This window comes from Amia ocellicauda, unplaced genomic scaffold, assembly GCF_036373705.1.
Source record: "Amia ocellicauda isolate fAmiCal2 unplaced genomic scaffold, fAmiCal2.hap1 HAP1_SCAFFOLD_33, whole genome shotgun sequence".
Classification (NCBI taxonomy): Eukaryota; Metazoa; Chordata; class Actinopteri; order Amiiformes; family Amiidae; genus Amia; species Amia ocellicauda.
In genome coordinates, this window is record NW_027102898.1 from 282,772 (window position 1) to 297,682 (window position 14,911).

Genomic DNA, 14,911 nt, shown 5'->3' on the forward strand with positions numbered 1-14,911 from the left:
GAGGCCTGGCTGCATGATGTCTCTTAAAGGCTGGAGGGTATTGATGGAACTTCCAGCAAGAAACAAAAGAAAAAAGAAAAATGGAGGGACAAATATCAGTGCAGCAAAGCGTGTTGAAGGTAGCCGGGTACGTGTACAATTCTTCAATTATATCTCCTCCAGACAGATAGAGAGTATTAAGAGCTACGATAAAGTTACCCAGGAGACGTAAAAGCTTGCAGCACGAGGTATTTCCAGGAGGTCTCACATTTATGTACTGACCAGGTCCTGCCCCGTTTAGCTTCCGAGATCTGACGAGATCGGGCGAGTTCAGGATGGTGTGGCCGCAAGCCGAGATGCCTGGCTGCATGATGTCTCTTAAAGGCTGGCGGGTATTCACGGAATTTCCAGAAAAAAAAAAAAAAAAAAATAGAAAAATGGAGGGAAAAATATCAGTGCAGGAAAGGCTGTTGAAAGTAGCCGGGTACGTGTACAATTCTTCAATTATATCACCTGGAGACAGAAAGAGAGTATTAAGAGCTACGATGAAGTTACCCAGGAGACGTAAAAAGCTTGCAGCACCTGGTATTTCTAGGAGGTCTCCCATCCAATTACAGACCAGGCCCTGCCCCGTTTAGCTTCCGAGATCTGACGAGATCGGGCGCATTCAGGACGGTGTGGCCACAAGCCGAAAGGCCTGCCTGCATGATGTCTCTTAAAGGTTGGCGGGTATTGACGGAACTTCCAGCAAAAAAAAAAAAAAAAATGGATGGAAAAATATCAGTGCAGCAAAGGGTGTTGACAGTAGCTGGGTACGTGTACAATACTTCAATTATATCTCCTCCAGACAGATAGAGAGTATTAAGAGCTACGATAAAGTTACCCAGGAGACGTAAAAGCTTGCAGCACAAGGTATTTCCAGGAGGTCTCACATTCATGTACTGACCAGGTCCTGCCCCGTTTAGCTTCCGAGATCTGACGAGATCGGGCGCGTTCAGGATGGTGTGGCCGCAAGCCAAGATGCCTGGCTGCATGATGTCTCTTAAAGGCTGGCGGGTATTGACGGAACTGCCAGCAAAACAAAAAAAGAAAAATAGAGGGAAAAATACCAGTGCAGCAAAGGGTGTTGAAAGTAGACGGGTACGTGTACAATTCTTCAATTATATCTTCTCCAGACAGAAAGAGAGTATTAAGAGCTACGATAAAGTTACCCAGGAGACGTAAAAGCTTGCAGCACTAGGTATTTCCAGGAGGTCTCACTTCCATGTACTGACCAGGTCCTGCCCCGTTTAGCTTCCAAGATCTGACGAGATCGGCCGCGTTCAGGATGGTGTGGCCGCAAGCCAAGATGCCTGGCTGCATGATGTCTCTTAAAGGCTGGCGGGTATTGACGGAACTGCCAGCAAAAAAAAAAAGAAAAATAGAGGTAAATATACCAGTGAAGCAAAGGGTGTTGAAAGTAGCCGGGTACGTGTACAATTCTTCAATTATATCTCCTGGAGACAGAAAGAGAGTATTAAGAGCTACGATGAAGTTACCCTGGAGACGTAAAAAGCTTGCAGTACCTGGTATTTCTAGGAGGTCTCCCATCCAAGTACTGACCAGGCCCTGCCCCATTTAGCTTCCGAGATCTGACGAGATCGGGCGCGTTCAGGATGGTGTGGCCGCAAGCCGAGATGCCTGGCTGCATGATGTCTCTTAAAGGCTGGCGGGTATTGACGGAACTGCCAGCAAAAAAAAAAAGAAAAATAGAGGGAAATATACCAGTGCAGCAAAGGGTGTTGAAAGTAGCCGGGTACGTGTACAATTCTTCAATTACATCTCCTCCAGACAGAGAGAGAGTATTAAGAGCTACGATGAAGTTACCCAGGAGACGTAAAAAGCTTGCAGCACCTGGTATTTCTAGGAGGTCTCCCATCCAAGTACTGACCAGGTCCTGCCCCGTTTAGCTTCCGAGATCTGACGAGATCGGGCGCATTCAGGACGGTGTGGCCGCAAGCCGAGAGGCCTGGCTGCATGATGTCTCTTAAAGGTTGGCGGGTATTGACGGAACTGCCAGCAAAAAAAAAAAAAAAAAAAGAAAAATGGATGGAAAAATATCAGTGCAGCAAAGGGTGTTGAAAGTAGCCGGGTACGTGTACAATTCTTCAATTATATCTCCTGGAGACAGAAAGAGAGTATTAAGAGCTACGATGAAGTTACCCAGGAGACGTAAAAAGCTTGCAGCACCTGGTATTTCTAGGAGGTCTCCCATCCAAGTACTGACCAGGCCCTGCCCCGTTAAGCTTCCGAGATCTGACGAGATCGGGCGCATTCAGGACGGTGTGGCCACAAGCCGAAAGGCCTGGCTGCATGATGTCTCTTAAAGGTTGGCGGGTATTGACGGAACTTCCAGCAAAAAAAAAAAAAGAAAAAAAGAAAAAAGAAAAATGGATGGAAAAATATCAGTGCAGCAAAGGGTGTTGACAGTAGCTGGATACGTGTACAATACTTCAATTATATCTCCTCCAGACAGAGAGAGAGTATTAAGAGCTACGATGAAGTTACCCAGGAGACGTAAAAAGCTTGCAGCACCTGGTATTTCTAGGAGGTCTCCCATCCAAGTACTGACCAGGTCCTGCCCCGTTTAGCTTCCGAGATCTGACGAGATCGGGTGCATTCAGGACGGTGTGGCCGCAAGCCGAGAGGCCTGGCTGCATGATGTCTCTTAAAGGTTGGCGGGTATTGACGGAACTTCCAGCAAAAAAAAAAAAAAAAAAGAAAAATGGATGGAAAAATATCAGTGCAGCAAAGGGTGTTGACAGTAGCTGGGTACGTGTACAATACTTCAATTATATCTCCTCCAGACAGATAGAGAGTATTAAGAGCTACGATAAAGTTACCCAGAAGACGTAAAAGCTTGCAGCACCAGGTATTTCCAGGAGGTCTCACATTCATGTACTGACCAGGTCCTGCCCCGTTTAGCTTCCGAGATCTGACGAGATCGGGCGCGTTCAGGATGGTGTGGCCGCAAGCCGAGATGCATGGCTGCATGATGTCTCTTAAAGGCTGGCGGGTATTGACGGAATTTCCAGCAAAAAAAAAAAGAAAAAAAATAGAAAAATGGAGGGAAAAATATCAGTGCAGGAAAGGGTGTTGAAAGTAGCTGGATACGTGTACAATACTTCAATTATATCTCCTCCAGACAGAGAGAGAGTATTAAGAGCTACGATGAAGTTACCCAGGAGACGTAAAAAGCTTGCAGCACCTGGTATTTCCAGGAGGTCACCCATCCAAGTACTGACCAGGCCCTGCCCCGTTAGCTTCCGAGATCTGACGAGATCGGGCGCGCTCAGGACGGTGTGGCCGCAAGCCAAGAGGCCTGGCTGCATGATGTCTCTTAAAGGCTGGCGGGTATTGACGGAACTTCCAGCAAAAAAAAAAAAAAAAAAAATGGAAAATGGAGGGAAAAATATCAGTGCAGCAAAGGCTGTTGAAAATAGCCGGGTACGTGTACAATACTTCAATTATATCTCCTCCAGACAGATAGAGAGTATTAAGAGCTACGATGAAGTTTCCCAGGAGACGTAAAAAGCTTGCAGCACCAGTTATTTCCAGGAGGTCTCCCATCCAAGTACTGACCAGGCCCTGCCCCGTTTAGCTTCCGAGATCTGACGAGATCGGGCGTGTTCAGGACGGTGTGGCCGCAAGCCAAGAGGCCTGGCTGTATGATGTCTCTTAAAGGCTGGCGGGTATTGACGGAACTGCCAGCAAAAAAAAAAAAGAAAAATAGAGGGAAAAATACCAGTGCAGCAAAGGGTGTTGAAAGTACCCGGGTACGTGTACAATTCTTCAATTATATCTCCTCCAGACAGAAAGAGAGTATTAAGAGCTACGATGAAGTTACCCAGGAGACGTAAAAAGCTTGCAGCACCTGGCATTTCCAGGAGGTCACCCATCCAAGTACTGACCAGGCCCTGCCCCGTTTAAATTCCAAGATCTGATGAGATCGGGGGCGTTCAGGACGGTGTGGCTGCAAGCCAAGAGGCCTGGCTGCATGATGTCTCTTAATGGCTGGCGGGTATTGACGGAACATCCAGCAAATAAAAAACAAGAGAAATGGTGGTAAAAATATCAGTGCAGCAAAGGGTGTTGAAAGTAGCCAGGTACGTGTACAATTCTTCAATTATATCTCCTCCAGACTGAAAGAGAGTATTAAGAGCAACGATGAAGTTACCCAGGAGACGTAAAAAGCTTGCAGCACCTGGCATTTTCAGGAGGTCACCCATCCAAGTACTGACCAGGCCCTGCCCCGTTTAAATTCCAAGATCTGATGAGATCGGGGGCGTTCAGGACGGTGTGGCTGCAAGCCAAGAGGCCTGGCTGCATGATGTCTCTTAATGGTTGGCGGGTTTTGACGGAACATCCAGCAAATAAAAATAAGAGAAATGGAGGGAGAAATACCAGTGCAGCAAAGGGTGTTGAAAGTAGCCGGGTACGTGTACAATTCTTCAATTATATCTCCTGCAGACAGAAAGAGAGTATTAAGAGCTACGATGAAGTTACCCAGGAGACGTAAAAAGCTTGCAGCACCTGGTATTTCTAGGAGGTCAGCCATCCAAGTACTGACCAGGCCCTGCCCCGTTTAGCTTCCGAGATCTTACGAGATCGGGCGGATTCAGGACGGTGTGGCCACAAGCCGAGAGGCCTGGCTGCATGATGTCTCTTAAAGGTTGGCGGGTATTGACGGAACTTCCAGCAAAAAAAAAAAAAAAAAAAAGAAAAATGGAGGGAAAAATATCAGTGCAGCAAAGGCTGTTGAAAGTAGCCGGGTACGTGTACAATTCTTCAATAATATCTCCTCCAGACTGAAAGAGAGTATTAAGAGCTACGATGAAGTTACCCAGGAGACGTAAAAAGCTTGCAGCACCTGGTATTTCCAGGAAGTCACCCAACCAAATACTGACCAGGTCCTTCCCCGTTTAGCTTCCGAGATCTGACGAGATCGGGCGCGTTCAGGATGGTGTGGCCGCAAGCCAAGATGCCTGGCTGCATGATGTCTCTTAAAGGATGGCGGGTATTGACGGAATTTCCAGCAAAAAAAAAAAAAAAAAAATAGAAAAATGGAGGGAAAAATATCAGTGCAGCAAAGGGTGTTGAAAGTAGCCGGGTACGTGTACAATTCTTCAATAATATCTCCTCCAGACAGAAAGAGAGAATTAAGAGCTACGATAAAGTTACCCAGGAGACGTAAAAGCTTGCATCACCAGGTATTTCCAGGAGGTCTCCCATCCAAGTACTGACCAGGTCCTGCCCCGTTCAGTTTCCGAGATCTGACGAGATCGGGCGCGTTCAGGATGGTGTGGCCGCAAGCCGAGATGGCTGGCTGCATGATGTCTCTTAAAGGCTGGCGGGTATTGACGGAACTGCCAGCAAAAAAAAAAAAGAAAAATAGAGGGAAATATACCAGTGCAGGAAAGGGTGATGAAAGTAGCCGGGTACGTGTACAATTCTTCAATTATATCTCCTCCAGACAGATAGAGAGTATTAAGAGCTACGATGAAGTTACCCAGGAGACGTAAAAAGCTTGCAGCACCTGGCATTTCCAGGAGGTCACCCATCCAAGTACTGACCAGGCCCTGCCCCGTTTAAATTCCAAGATCTGATGAGATCGGGGGCGTTCAGGACGGTGTGGCTGCAAGCCAAGAGGCCGGGCTGCATGATGTCTCTTAATGGTTGGCGGGTTTTGACGGAACATCCAGCAAAAAAAAAAAGAGAAATGGAGGGAGAAATTCCAGTGCAGCAATGGGTGTTGACAGTAGCTGGGTACGTGTACAATACTTCAATTATATCTCCTCCAGACAGATAGAGAGTATTAAGAGCTACGATAAAGTTACCCAGAAGACGTAAAAGCTTGCAGCACCAGGTATTTCCAGGAGGTCTCACATTCATGTACTGACCAGGTCCTGCCCCGTTTAGCTTCCGAGATCTGACGAGATCGGGCGCGTTCAGGATGGTGTGGCCGCAAGCCGAGATGCATGGCTGCATGATGTCTCTTAAAGGCTGGCGGGTATTGACGGAATTTCCAGCAAAAAAAAAAAGAAAAAAAATAGAAAAATGGAGGGAAAAATATCAGTGCAGGAAAGGGTGTTGAAAGTAGCTGGATACGTGTACAATACTTCAATTATATCTCCTCCAGACAGAGAGAGAGTATTAAGAGCTACGATGAAGTTACCCAGGAGACGTAAAAAGCTTGCAGCACCTGGTATTTCCAGGAGGTCACCCATCCAAGTACTGACCAGGCCCTGCCCCGTTAGCTTCCGAGATCTGACGAGATCGGGCGCGCTCAGGACGGTGTGGCCGCAAGCCAAGAGGCCTGGCTGCATGATGTCTCTTAAAGGCTGGCGGGTATTGACGGAACTTCCAGCAAAAAAAAAAAAAAAAAAAATGGAAAATGGAGGGAAAAATATCAGTGCAGCAAAGGCTGTTGAAAATAGCCGGGTACGTGTACAATACTTCAATTATATCTCCTCCAGACAGATAGAGAGTATTAAGAGCTACGATGAAGTTTCCCAGGAGACGTAAAAAGCTTGCAGCACCAGGTATTTCCAGGAGGTCTCCCATCCAAGTACTGACCAGGCCCTGCCCCGTTTAGCTTCCGAGATCTGACGAGATCGGGCGTGTTCAGGACGGTGTGGCCGCAAGCCAAGAGGCCTGGCTGTATGATGTCTCTTAAAGGCTGGCGGGTATTGACGGAACTGCCAGCAAAAAAAAAAAAGAAAAATAGAGGGAAAAATACCAGTGCAGCAAAGGGTGTTGAAAGTACCCGGGTACGTGTACAATTCTTCAATTATATCTCCTCCAGACAGAAAGAGAGTATTAAGAGCTACGATGAAGTTACCCAGGAGACGTAAAAAGCTTGCAGCACCTGGCATTTCCAGGAGGTCACCCATCCAAGTACTGACCAGGCCCTGCCCCGTTTAAATTCCAAGATCTGATGAGATCGGGGGCGTTCAGGACGGTGTGGCTGCAAGCCAAGAGGCCTGGCTGCATGATGTCTCTTAATGGCTGGCGGGTATTGACGGAACATCCAGCAAATAAAAAACAAGAGAAATGGTGGTAAAAATATCAGTGCAGCAAAGGGTGTTGAAAGTAGCCAGGTACGTGTACAATTCTTCAATTATATCTCCTCCAGACTGAAAGAGAGTATTAAGAGCAACGATGAAGTTACCCAGGAGACGTAAAAAGCTTGCAGCACCTGGCATTTTCAGGAGGTCACCCATCCAAGTACTGACCAGGCCCTGCCCCGTTTAAATTCCAAGATCTGATGAGATCGGGGGCGTTCAGGACGGTGTGGCTGCAAGCCAAGAGGCCTGGCTGCATGATGTCTCTTAATGGTTGGCGGGTTTTGACGGAACATCCAGCAAATAAAAATAAGAGAAATGGAGGGAGAAATACCAGTGCAGCAAAGGGTGTTGAAAGTAGCCGGGTACGTGTACAATTCTTCAATTATATCTCCTGCAGACAGAAAGAGAGTATTAAGAGCTACGATTAAGTTACCCAGGAGACGTAAAAAGCTTGCAGCACCTGGTATTTCTAGGAGGTCAGCCATCCAAGTACTGACCAGGCCCTGCCCCGTTTAGCTTCCGAGATCTTACGAGATCGGGCGGATTCAGGACGGTGTGGCCACAAGCCGAGAGGCCTGGCTGCATGATGTCTCTTAAAGGTTGGCGGGTATTGACGGAACTTCCAGCAAAAAAAAAAAAAAAAAAAAGAAAAATGGAGGGAAAAATATCAGTGCAGCAAAGGCTGTTGAAAGTAGCCGGGTACGTGTACAATTCTTCAATAATATCTCCTCCAGACTGAAAGAGAGTATTAAGAGCTACGATGAAGTTACCCAGGAGACGTAAAAAGCTTGCAGCACCTGGTATTTCCAGGAAGTCACCCAACCAAATACTGACCAGGTCCTTCCCCGTTTAGCTTCCGAGATCTGACGAGATCGGGCGCGTTCAGGATGGTGTGGCCGCAAGCCAAGATGCCTGGCTGCATGATGTCTCTTAAAGGATGGCGGGTATTGACGGAATTTCCAGCAAAAAAAAAAAAAAAAAAATAGAAAAATGGAGGGAAAAATATCAGTGCAGCAAAGGGTGTTGAAAGTAGCCGGGTACGTGTACAATTCTTCAATAATATCTCCTCCAGACAGAAAGAGAGAATTAAGAGCTACGATAAAGTTACCCAGGAGACGTAAAAGCTTGCATCACCAGGTATTTCCAGGAGGTCTCCCATCCAAGTACTGACCAGGTCCTGCCCCGTTCAGTTTCCGAGATCTGACGAGATCGGGCGCGTTCAGGATGGTGTGGCCGCAAGCCGAGATGGCTGGCTGCATGATGTCTCTTAAAGGCTGGCGGGTATTGACGGAACTGCCAGCAAAAAAAAAAAAGAAAAATAGAGGGAAATATACCAGTGCAGGAAAGGGTGATGAAAGTAGCCGGGTACGTGTACAATTCTTCAATTATATCTCCTCCAGACAGATAGAGAGTATTAAGAGCTACGATGAAGTTACCCAGGAGACGTAAAAAGCTTGCAGCACCTGGCATTTCCAGGAGGTCACCCATCCAAGTACTGACCAGGCCCTGCCCCGTTTAAATTCCAAGATCTGATGAGATCGGGGGCGTTCAGGACGGTGTGGCTGCAAGCCAAGAGGCCGGGCTGCATGATGTCTCTTAATGGTTGGCGGGTTTTGACGGAACATCCAGCAAAAAAAAAAAGAGAAATGGAGGGAGAAATTCCAGTGCAGCAATGGGTGTTGAAAGTAGCCGGGTATGTGTACAATTCTTCAATTATGTCTCCTCCAGACAGAAAGAGAGTATTAAGAGCTACGATGAAGTTACCCAGGAGACGTAAAAAGCTTGCAGCACCTGGTATTTCTAGGAGGTCAGCCATCCAAGTACTGACCAGGCCCTGCCCCGTTTAGCTTCCGAGATCTTACGAGATCGGGCGCATTCAGGACGGTGTGGCCACAAGCCGAGAGGCCTGGCTGCATGATGTCTCTTAAAGGTTGGCGGATATTGACGGAACTTCCAGCAAAAAAAAAAAGAAAAATGGAGGGAAAAATATCAGTGCAGCAAAGGCTGTTGAAAGTAGCCAGGTACGTGTACAATACTTCAATTATATCTCCTCCAGACAGAAAGAGAGTACTAAGAGCTACGATGAAGTTACCCAGGAGACAAAAAAGCTTGCAGCACCAGGTATTTCCAGGAGGTCACCCATCCAAGTACTGACCAGGCCCTGCCCCTTTTACCTTCCGAGATCTGACGAGATCGGGCGCGTTCAGGACGGTGTGGCCGCAAGCCAAAAGGCCTGGCTGCATGATGTCTCTTAAAGGCTGGCGGGTATTGACGGAACTTCCAGCAAAAAAAAACAAAAAAAAAAGGAAAATGGAGGTAAAAATATCAGTGCAGGAAAGGGTGTTGAAAGTAGCCGGGTACGTGTACAATACTTCAATTATATCTCCTCCAGACAGATAGAGAGTATTAAGAGCTACGATGAAGTTTCACAGGAGACGTAAAAAGCTTGCAGCACCAGGTATTTCCAGGAGGTCTCCCATCCAAGTACTGACCAGGTCCTGCCCCGTTTAGCTTCCAAGATCTGACGAGATCGGGCGAGTTCAGGATGGTGTGGCCGCAAGCCGAGATGCCTGGCTGCATGATGTCTCTTATAGGCTGGCGGGTATTGACGGAATTTCCAGCAAAAAAAAAAAAAAAAAAAAAAAAAAAAAAAAAATGGATGGAAAAATATCAGTGCAGCAAAGGGTGTTGACAGTAGCTGGGTACGTGTACAATACTTCAATTATATCTCCTCCAGACAGATAGAGAGTATTAAGAGCTACAATAAAGTTACCCAGGAGACGTAAAAGCTTGCAGCACGAGGTATTTCCAGGAGGTCTCACATTCATGTACTGACCAGGTCCTGCCCCGTTTAGCTTCCGAGATCTGACGAGATCGGGCGCGTTCAGGATGGTGTGGCCGCAAGCCGAGAGGCCTGGCTGCATGATGTCTCTTAAAGGCTGGCGGGTATTGACGGAACTGGCAGCAAAAAAAAAAAAAGAAAAATAGAGGGAAAAATACCAGTGCAGCAAAGGGTGTTGAAAGTAGCCGGGTACGTGTACAATTCTTCAATTATATCTTCTCCAGACAGAAAGAGAGTATAAAGAGCTACGATGAAGTTCCCCAGGAGACGTAAAAAGCTGGCAGCACCTGGTATTTCCTGGAGGTCTCACATTTAAGTACTGACCAGGTCCTGCCCCGTTTAGCTTCCGAGATCTGACAAGATCGGGCACGTTCAGGACGGTGTGGCCGCAAGAGGAGATGTCTGGCTGCATGATGTCTCTTAAAGGCTGGCGGGTATTGACGGAATTTCCAGCAAGAAAAAAAAAAAAAAAAAAGAAAAAAGGAGGGAAAAATACCAGTGCAGCAAAGGGTGTTGAAAGTAGCCGGGTACGTGTACAATTCTTCAATTATATCTTCTCCAGACAGAAAGAGAGTATAAAGAGCTACGATGAAGTTCCCCAGGAGACGTAAAAAGCTGGCAGCACCTGGTATTTCCTGGAGGTCTCACATTTAAGTACTGACCAGGTCCTGCCCCGTTTAGCTTCCGAGATCTGACAAGATCGGGCACGTTCAGGACGGTGTGGCCGCAAGAGGAGATGTCTGGCTGCATGATGTCTCTTAAAGGCTGGCGGGTATTGACGGAATTTCCAGCAAGAAAAAAAAAAAAAAAAAAGAAAAAAGGAGGGAAAAATATCAGTGCAGGAAAGGGTGTTGAAAGTAGCCGGGTACGTGTACACTTCTTCAATTATATCTCCTGGAGACAGAAAGAGAGTATTAAGAGCTACGATGAAGTTACCCAGGAGACGTAAAAAGCTTGCAGCACCTGGTATTTCTAGGAGGTCTCCCATCCAAGTACTGACCAGGCCCTGCCCCGTTTAACTTCCGAAATCTGACGAGATTGGGCGCATTCAGGACGGTGTGGCCACAAGCCAAGAGGCCTGGCTGCATGATGTCTCTTAAAGGCTGGCGGGTATTGACGGAACTTCCAGCAAAAAAAAACAAAAAAAAAAGGAAAATGGAGGGAAAAATATCAGTGCAGGAAAGGGTGTTGAAGGTAGCCGGGTACGTGTACAATACTTCAATTATATCTCCTCCAGACAGAAAGAGAGTTTTAAGAGCTACGATGAACTCACCTAAAGGATTATTAGGAACACCATACTAATACTGTGTTTGACCCCCTTTCGCCTTCAGAACTGCTTTAATTCTACGTGGCATTGCTTCAACAAGGTGCTGAAAGCATTCTTTAGAAATGTTGGCCCATATTGATAGGATAGCATCTTGCAGTTGATGGAGATTTGTGGAATGCACATCCAGGGCACGAAGCTCCCGTTCCACCACATCCCAAAGATGCTCTATTGGGTTGAGATCTGGTGACTGTGGGGGCCAGTTTAGTACAGTGAACTCATTGTCATGTTCAAGAAACCAATTTGAAATGATTCGACCTTTGTGACATGGTGCATTATCCTGCTGGAAGTAGCCATCAGAGGATGGGTACATGGTGGTCAAGAAGGGATGGACATGGTCAGAAACAATGCTCAGGTAGGCCGTAGCATTTAAACGATGACCAATTGGCACTAAGGGGCCTAAAGTGTGCCAAGAAGACATCCCCCACACCATTACACCACCACCACCAGCCTGCACAGTGGTAACAAGACATGATGGATCCATGTTCTCATTCTGTTTACGCCAAATTCTGACTCTACCATCTGAATGTCTCACCTCTTTTTCCTATTTGTAGTGGAGATGAGTGGTACCCGGTGGGGTCTTCTGCTGTTGTAGCCCATCCGCCTCAAGGTTGTACGTGTTGTGGCTTCACAAATGCTTTGCTGCATACCTCGTTTGTAACGAGTGGTTATTTCAGTCAAAGTTGCTCTTCTATCAGCTTGAATCAGTCGGCCCATTCTCCTCTGACCTCTAGCATCAACAAGGCATTTTCGCCCACAGGACTGCCGCATACTGGATGTTTTTCCCTTTTCACACCATTCTTTGTAAACCCTAGAAATGGTTGTGCGTGAAAATCCCAGTAACTGAGCAGATTGTGAAATACTCAGAACGGCCCGTCTGGCACCAACAACCATGCCACGCTCAAAATTGCTTAAATCACCTTTCATTCCCATTCAGACATTCAGTTTGGAGTTCAGGAGATTGTCTTGACCAGGACCACACCCCTAAATGCATTGAAGCAACTGCCATGTGATTGGTTGATTAGATAATTGCATTAATGAGAAATTGAACAGGTGTTCCTAATAATCCTTTAGGTGAGTGTATATGTATGTATGTGTATGTATGTCCAATTGCTTTGACAATACAAATGAAATGAATTGAGAGAGAGAGAGAGAGAGAGAGAGAGAGAGAGAGAGAGAGAGAGAGAGAGAGAGAGAGAGAGGAATATGAGCTCCTAAAAAACATTTGTTTTTATACATAAGCGGATTTAATTTGTGATTTACAAATGAATATATAGCACTATAAACATACACAGAAGACATGGAATAGAAATTCAGAAGAAAAAGTATTCAAAAAATAATAATTTTAAGAGAAACACAAAAAGAAGAAAGCAGAGAGACAGTTCAGAAGAGAAAAGCTTAAGACAAGAATTGGAGGTAAGAGACAAATAATTAAACAAAAAAATATGTATTAATAAAATAAATAAGCATTCTCAGTAGTTGACTCAGCCAATGAAAATGCAGAGCTCCGATTTGAATAGAGTGACAGTAGGAGAGAGCCCAACTGCCACTGAGACTGATAGAAATCTATCGAACAGCAGTCTGACTGCAGAGCTGCCTTTTGAAATCCGATACCCTGAAGACATTCGCTCTGCACAGGCTAAGAAGGACTACAAACAAGCTGTGATGAGAGCATCTCCTTAGACCCTCATCCTAGACTACACCGGTAAAGGAGAAAACAGGGTCAAGAACAATCTACTGTTCTACACCGCCTTTCACAAAACCCTGTGCCAGACATACCCCAATAACAACAAGAGGGGCATTAGCAGAGGCAGGCAGATCTCAGTGCTGGTAGAGAAAGACACAGACAGTGTGATGCTCACTTTTAATGTATACCACAACGGGACCATCATGGTGCAGGGCAGCGAGAGCAGCCTGGACCAATTAGCTCTCGGCTTCCACACCTCAAAGCAGCAGACTGAGGTAGAGAAACAAGAGCCAGAGCCGGCCACCCTGCAGTCTGCCCCCAGCCACACGGAGCCAGACAGTGCCCCATCTCCCACAGACTGCCCCCCTGTCTCCCCAAAACTCTCCAGCAACATTAAAACACTAAAGGAATGCCTATCAGTGCTGGAGCTGGAGTTTGCGGAGTTCAGGGAGCAGACCTTGAGCACCCTGGCCCAGACCTCCTTGTGCGATCAGCTCCGGGATGAGATGCACAGACTAAAGATGCAGCACAAGGCTGAGATCCATGAGCTGAGAGCAGCAGTGAGAGACCTGGAGGAGCAGAGCCAAACCCTGAGGACGGAGCTGCGCAGAGCGAGGGAGGAGCTGACCTGGACACCCCAGCACAGCCAGCTAAGGAGCCTGCAGAGCCAGCTGGAGGAGCTAAGAGAGGAGCTACACATCACTGGAGCACAGAGACTGCACTGCACTGACCCCACAACACCTCCAACCCCTGACGCACCCACTGATCCACCCACACTCCCCACCACTCCTGACACACCCACTATCACCAGACCTGCCACTAATACACAACCCCCTGAAACGCCACTCCCCCAAAACACACCCGCTGCCCCCACCACTCCCGACGCAAACCCGGAGTGGCAGGGCAACACAGAGGTGGTCATTCTGAGCGAATCCAATGGGAAGTTCCTGGTTGAGAGGCGCCTCTTCCCTGGGCGAAAAGTGAAAAAGCTTTGGTGCTCCACAGCACAGAGAGCCCTGGAGCTGCTCTCCAAGAGGAGGCTTTGCCAAGTCAAACACATCCTCATCCACACCGGCACTAACGACCTGAGTGCCCGCAGGGGCGATGTGGCCTCAGCCCTGAGACAGGTAGCAACGAAAGCCACAGAGGAATTCCCAACTGCCAAAATTTCCATCTCCACACTGCTGCCCCGCACAGACGTGCCCCTGCACATCATCCAGGCCATCAACGCAGAAGTGTCCCGAAGATGTGCCCTCCTCCCCAACGTCCACCTGGCACACCACTGAGACATCCAGCCACATCACCTGTATGACCACGTCCACCTCAACAAGACGGGTGTGAGGATCATCTCAAAGGTCCTCAAGGACACAACCCTGGGCCGAAACCCCACACACCCCCACCTCGAGACCAGGAGCAACCCCCCCAGCCCCCGGCCACATCCCCAGCCACCGGCTCCACCCCAGCCCCAGCCCCTGAGACCCCGCGGCCCCATTCCCCACCCCCCCATCCCCAGAGGGCCCGTCCAGCACAGCAGAGCGGACAGCCGGGGACCAGCACAGCCACACAGCCACGCAGCAGCGGCTTCCAGAGCCTGGAGGCCCGATGCTGCCCAGCTGGCCCAGATAAGGCAACTCCTCAGTGTCATCTGTACCACACTGCTGAGTTAACTGAGCCTCAACACACATATATATGGTTGTGGAGATGGAGAGTAAGAAAAAATGTGATTTAATTATTCTGATATTTTGATGCAAAGATAAAATCTTTGTGTGATTATTATGTATATCCATATATAATTATTAATAGTAATATAATATCAGTTGTAGACCACAAATTAAACTTTCTTATGTAGAAGAGACAAGTATAATAAAATATATTAACATGTCCTTTAAAATAAGCAGTTGGAATATGCAGGGTTTACGCTCCTCAACTTTTGGAATGAAGAGCACAGGCCCTGAACTGATCAACACTGTAAA

The 14,911-nt window shown here is 47.3% G+C and overlaps 12 non-coding genes and 21 pseudogenes across 12 annotated transcripts; all 33 read right to left on the reverse strand.

The window, feature by feature from the left end:
* Positions 1-212: 212 nt before the first annotated feature.
* Positions 213-331, reverse strand: LOC136731351 (uncharacterized; annotated as a pseudogene).
* A 218-nt stretch (positions 332-549) lies between these two features.
* LOC136731692 (5S ribosomal RNA) lies at positions 550-668 on the reverse strand. Its single transcript, XR_010809680.1, has one exon. It is a non-coding gene; the product is annotated as a 5S ribosomal RNA (ribosomal RNA).
* A 208-nt stretch (positions 669-876) lies between these two features.
* Positions 877-995, reverse strand: LOC136731208 (uncharacterized; annotated as a pseudogene).
* Positions 996-1,204: 209 nt separating this feature from the next.
* Positions 1,205-1,323, reverse strand: LOC136731469 (uncharacterized; annotated as a pseudogene).
* Positions 1,324-1,532: 209 nt separating this feature from the next.
* Positions 1,533-1,651, reverse strand: LOC136731694 (5S ribosomal RNA). Its single transcript, XR_010809682.1, has one exon. It is a non-coding gene; the product is annotated as a 5S ribosomal RNA (ribosomal RNA).
* Positions 1,652-1,860: 209 nt separating this feature from the next.
* On the reverse strand, positions 1,861-1,979 carry LOC136731591 (5S ribosomal RNA). The gene has a single exon (XR_010809584.1). It is a non-coding gene; the product is annotated as a 5S ribosomal RNA (ribosomal RNA).
* Positions 1,980-2,196: 217 nt separating this feature from the next.
* On the reverse strand, positions 2,197-2,315 carry LOC136731736 (uncharacterized; annotated as a pseudogene).
* Positions 2,316-2,541: 226 nt separating this feature from the next.
* LOC136731946 (5S ribosomal RNA) lies at positions 2,542-2,660 on the reverse strand. Its single transcript, XR_010809737.1, has one exon. It is a non-coding gene; the product is annotated as a 5S ribosomal RNA (ribosomal RNA).
* Positions 2,661-2,875: 215 nt separating this feature from the next.
* LOC136731976 (uncharacterized) lies at positions 2,876-2,994 on the reverse strand (annotated as a pseudogene).
* Positions 2,995-3,214: 220 nt separating this feature from the next.
* LOC136731702 (5S ribosomal RNA) lies at positions 3,215-3,332 on the reverse strand. The gene has a single exon (XR_010809690.1). It is a non-coding gene; the product is annotated as a 5S ribosomal RNA (ribosomal RNA).
* Positions 3,333-3,551: 219 nt separating this feature from the next.
* Positions 3,552-3,670, reverse strand: LOC136731175 (5S ribosomal RNA). The gene has a single exon (XR_010809520.1). It is a non-coding gene; the product is annotated as a 5S ribosomal RNA (ribosomal RNA).
* A 210-nt stretch (positions 3,671-3,880) lies between these two features.
* LOC136731751 (uncharacterized) lies at positions 3,881-3,999 on the reverse strand (annotated as a pseudogene).
* Positions 4,000-4,210: 211 nt separating this feature from the next.
* Positions 4,211-4,329, reverse strand: LOC136731786 (uncharacterized; annotated as a pseudogene).
* Positions 4,330-4,539: 210 nt separating this feature from the next.
* Positions 4,540-4,658, reverse strand: LOC136731894 (uncharacterized; annotated as a pseudogene).
* Positions 4,659-4,876: 218 nt separating this feature from the next.
* LOC136731600 (5S ribosomal RNA) lies at positions 4,877-4,995 on the reverse strand. The gene has a single exon (XR_010809593.1). It is a non-coding gene; the product is annotated as a 5S ribosomal RNA (ribosomal RNA).
* Positions 4,996-5,213: 218 nt separating this feature from the next.
* LOC136731119 (uncharacterized) lies at positions 5,214-5,332 on the reverse strand (annotated as a pseudogene).
* A 210-nt stretch (positions 5,333-5,542) lies between these two features.
* LOC136731752 (uncharacterized) lies at positions 5,543-5,661 on the reverse strand (annotated as a pseudogene).
* A 208-nt stretch (positions 5,662-5,869) lies between these two features.
* Positions 5,870-5,988, reverse strand: LOC136731977 (uncharacterized; annotated as a pseudogene).
* A 220-nt stretch (positions 5,989-6,208) lies between these two features.
* Positions 6,209-6,326, reverse strand: LOC136731703 (5S ribosomal RNA). The gene has a single exon (XR_010809691.1). It is a non-coding gene; the product is annotated as a 5S ribosomal RNA (ribosomal RNA).
* A 219-nt stretch (positions 6,327-6,545) lies between these two features.
* Positions 6,546-6,664, reverse strand: LOC136731273 (5S ribosomal RNA). The gene has a single exon (XR_010809529.1). It is a non-coding gene; the product is annotated as a 5S ribosomal RNA (ribosomal RNA).
* Positions 6,665-6,874: 210 nt separating this feature from the next.
* LOC136731753 (uncharacterized) lies at positions 6,875-6,993 on the reverse strand (annotated as a pseudogene).
* A 211-nt stretch (positions 6,994-7,204) lies between these two features.
* LOC136731787 (uncharacterized) lies at positions 7,205-7,323 on the reverse strand (annotated as a pseudogene).
* A 210-nt stretch (positions 7,324-7,533) lies between these two features.
* Positions 7,534-7,652, reverse strand: LOC136731895 (uncharacterized; annotated as a pseudogene).
* A 218-nt stretch (positions 7,653-7,870) lies between these two features.
* On the reverse strand, positions 7,871-7,989 carry LOC136731601 (5S ribosomal RNA). The gene has a single exon (XR_010809594.1). It is a non-coding gene; the product is annotated as a 5S ribosomal RNA (ribosomal RNA).
* Positions 7,990-8,207: 218 nt separating this feature from the next.
* LOC136731120 (uncharacterized) lies at positions 8,208-8,326 on the reverse strand (annotated as a pseudogene).
* A 210-nt stretch (positions 8,327-8,536) lies between these two features.
* On the reverse strand, positions 8,537-8,655 carry LOC136731754 (uncharacterized; annotated as a pseudogene).
* A 209-nt stretch (positions 8,656-8,864) lies between these two features.
* Positions 8,865-8,983, reverse strand: LOC136731741 (uncharacterized; annotated as a pseudogene).
* A 208-nt stretch (positions 8,984-9,191) lies between these two features.
* On the reverse strand, positions 9,192-9,310 carry LOC136731638 (5S ribosomal RNA). The gene has a single exon (XR_010809629.1). It is a non-coding gene; the product is annotated as a 5S ribosomal RNA (ribosomal RNA).
* Positions 9,311-9,528: 218 nt separating this feature from the next.
* LOC136731713 (5S ribosomal RNA) lies at positions 9,529-9,647 on the reverse strand. The gene has a single exon (XR_010809701.1). It is a non-coding gene; the product is annotated as a 5S ribosomal RNA (ribosomal RNA).
* Positions 9,648-9,872: 225 nt separating this feature from the next.
* Positions 9,873-9,991, reverse strand: LOC136731230 (uncharacterized; annotated as a pseudogene).
* A 211-nt stretch (positions 9,992-10,202) lies between these two features.
* Positions 10,203-10,321, reverse strand: LOC136731427 (uncharacterized; annotated as a pseudogene).
* A 219-nt stretch (positions 10,322-10,540) lies between these two features.
* LOC136731428 (uncharacterized) lies at positions 10,541-10,659 on the reverse strand (annotated as a pseudogene).
* Positions 10,660-10,878: 219 nt separating this feature from the next.
* Positions 10,879-10,997, reverse strand: LOC136731898 (uncharacterized; annotated as a pseudogene).
* Positions 10,998-14,911: the final 3,914 nt, after the last annotated feature.